The sequence below is a fragment of the Rhagoletis pomonella genome, unplaced genomic scaffold (assembly GCF_013731165.1).
Source record: "Rhagoletis pomonella isolate Grant_MI unplaced genomic scaffold, Rhpom_1.0 Rhpom_scaffold_00006, whole genome shotgun sequence".
Taxonomy (NCBI): domain Eukaryota; kingdom Metazoa; phylum Arthropoda; class Insecta; order Diptera; family Tephritidae; genus Rhagoletis; species Rhagoletis pomonella.
In genome coordinates, this window is record NW_023458560.1 from 80239038 (window position 1) to 80242790 (window position 3753).

The following is a 3753-nucleotide window of genomic DNA, read 5'->3' on the forward strand; positions in this document are numbered from 1 at the left end:
TATCAAATTTGTAGCACAGTTAGGCGTTTGAATTTAAACGTTTATGGCGTATGATGCATAGTACTTAAATAAAAACTTAACGAAAAATATTATATGATTAACCTTGGAAATTAAACAAAACAACTAAGAAAGTCTAAGTTCGGGCGGAGCCGAACATTAAATACCCGGCGCAAGTATTTAAAATATGACTTTCACCTTTCCGAAAGCTACCGCTACATGGTAAGCCAGGGCGTATAAATTTTGAGTAAATTAGCGTCCCTAAATTTCGAAATATTAAAGTTTCAAGCATTTCTGAAATTTACCGTTATATGAAAAGCGGCCTCAATTTTAGTCCGATTTCAATATTTTTAAACGTTTTGCTTTTATGTGGAAAGCACAATAACCACACCGAGTTTGGTACAAATTGGTAGAACGGTTACCGATATACATATATGTGATCATAAGTGGGCGGTGCCCCGCCCTTTTCCAAAATTTTACCATAAATGTATTTCTTGGTAAAGAATTGTTGCAAGCATCAATTTTGAATAACTTAGCTTTAATATTTACTGATTTATCGAAGATTTTGTATTTCTCTAAATTACCGTTATATGGGATGTAGGCGTGGTTATCGTCCACTTTTAAAAATTTTCGGCGATTTTGTATGCTGTACCAAGGCCAACAACTGTGCCAAGTTTGGAAGAAATTGGTGCAGCGGTTCCTAAGATATACACATGTAACCATAAGTGGCTACGCCCATTTTCCAAAAATGTATAATAATCTTATTTTTCGTCATCGTTATATGGGAAGTGGGCGTGGTTACAGTCCGATTTCACCCATTTTCAATACCGACCTACCTTGCATTAAGGGAAACCTACTTACTAAATTTCGTTGAGATATCTCAATTTTTGCTCGAGTTATCGTGTACACGGTCGGACGGACAGACGGACAGATGGACAGACGGACGGACAGACAGACATGGCTTAATCGATTTCTTTTTTCATCCTGATCATTTATGTATACATTTGTCTATATCTATCTCGATTCGTTTTGGCTGTTACAAACAACCGTTATGTGAACAAAATTAATATACCCTTGTGCACAAGTGCGCTCGGGTATAAAAATCACTGCATAGCTACACATTTCGGGTGCTCAGATATATATTTATGTATGTTCAGTATCAATAATACCAATAGCACCCCAATTTCAAAGTGAGATTGTTTACCACTTTTGTTTATTTTTTTTTAATCTGATAAAAAGGTCAAAACTTTTGATGTAAATCGTTAAATTTAACTTTGTTTTTTATAAAGTTTTAAAATACGGTTTATATGAGTTTGGTTTAAGCATACTCGTTTTTTTTATAAAATAATAACAAACAGATTTTAACTCTAAATATATTGTGAATATTTAAAAAAGAAATGGTGTACACAGACCTCTTCTGTTAAGTGTGTTCGTTATTAGTTTTAGAGTCTAAGAAAATCGAAAAAATACAGTAAATTACATTTGTGCATCTTTTGTCAGCTTTCACATGACCATGATGAGTAACATTGATGACAGCGCAACTAGCAACATATGAGTTTCAACCGTCCAGCTCTGCATCCCTTTTGCAGTAGTTCAGAGACAGTTCTGAAATTTGTAGGGCGGAACTAGCGCTTTGCCAGACTGTCCCTAAATTTTGCTGCAGGGTAAGGATTCGGTTGTTTGTGTGAGTGTACGCTAATTCTGCGAATTAATCTTTGAACTTTAAATACATGGAAGGCACTTAAATGCAAACGTCCAAGTACTTAAGCACAAGTGTTCTTGAATCTGTTGTTATACATACAGTATCGGTCATATCTATAGCACGCCATTTCAAAGTTATATTGTGTGCAACTTATGTGTATTTATTTATTTTTGAGAATTTTCAATTAAAATACAGTTCTTTCTCTAACAAACCCCATATAAACCCAAGTTTAACAATTTGTAGAAAACTTCAAAAAAGTGCAACAAATTTTCACCTAAATTTCAAACTTTTTTCTTGGGAGTGTTTGAATTTTTCTGAATACACAGTTTTATAGCCCAATCAATTTTAGTCTGATAATGTGCAAGTTTCAAGTGACTAAAAGAGACCGTTGATTTTTTAGAATTTTTTTCGGCAAAGGTGTTGCGGTTTTATCCATATACAAATAAATTGAGTTTATCCATTATGTGAAAGCCAATGCGACAAAAAAAATTCTAAAAATTTAACGGTAATTCGTAGCCACTTGAAATTTGCACATTATCAGACTAAAATTGCAGTGGCTAAAAACTGCCCAACAAGCAAAACTTAAAGAAAGTTTTTTTTAAGTTTTCAATTATAAACATCAAGCTTACAAAACGTTGCTTTTTTGTTTATAAAACGTTTGAAAGTAAGCGTAATATAATCGAAAAGGAACATTGGTTATAAGCGTAGAAATATAAACTTGTAATAAATGTTCAAAAGAAAGCTTTTTATAAGCGTAAAAGAGTAAACTTATAATAAAGTTTCAAAAAAAGTTTTTTATAAGCGTATGAATATAAACTTATTAAACATTTTCAAAAGAAAGCTTTTCATAAACATTTTTATAACCCTTTATTTAAAGATATTTCATTAAAAACTCATACATAGATTGCTTAACATCTAGAAACTAAACGAAATGCGAATTTTCGGCGGACTCATCTACAGTCGCGAAAATATAAATAGGGAATAGACATTTTAGCATACAAATTCACAATAACACATACAAATTAGGCATAAAGAAGTTAATTATTACATCTTGTTGCGTGCTTTCAATTACTTGCGGTTTTTGGCAAATTGGAAAAGGGACATCGATGCAGCTATATATTGCGCTTTATCGCCGCCATTCTCATTGATGAACTTTTCTGAAAAAAATTTAATACATTTTTAATTGAATGTTAAACTAAGAAAGGATAAGGGGAACTCATCATTTGAAGACTCGAATGCTCCACCGATTAGCGCTGGATTGGATTTTCTTGTTTTACCGCATTGGTTTTATTTAATTTTTTCTTTTAATAATATATTTTAAAAAACGTAAACACGTCACTTACGATTGAAAAAATTTTATATTTACTACTTCATGTCGTTGGCATTTACATTTCAATTATAAGTTTAAGTTATTTATAAACATTCGCTCTCAAAACTTATTAAAGGTTTGTTTGAAAAAACTTTTAATAAGCTTAATATTAAAAATGCTTATTTAACGCTTATTATAGCAAACTTAATTTAAGTTATTTTTAAAAACGTTTACTGAAATGCTTGTTGGATACAATTGTAAAATAGGTTTGAACTGATTTCACTAAAAATGTACTTGTTCCTCCATCCAACTACTTAGCTTCACTTTTTCTATCATGAATTCTGCTAATTAAAGATACATATACCTAGACACGGTCTAGTGGTGTGTAGATCACCATCGTTAGTGCCGCATCGAAATGGAAGTAATCAAATCAATGGATTTTAGCAGTTTTTCTGCATTTTGCGAGAACTTGGATAAATCTACGAAAAAAGTTGCAAATTCAACCACTGCCTCAGTAACGGGATCAACAGCAGGCATAGTACAAACCCCAACAGAAAACGGTGCGGGTGGTGCAATGACTACGTTAGCAGCACCGCCCCCTTTTCCAAGCTACATTAACGGCAACGGTAACAGCCAGAACTTTGAGGTACTAAGATAGTATTATTGCAATATTGTGTACTATGTACATCTATCAAATCTTAAGTAGGTAATTCGGCCTATGTTTGTGTTAGTTACGACAAAAAAA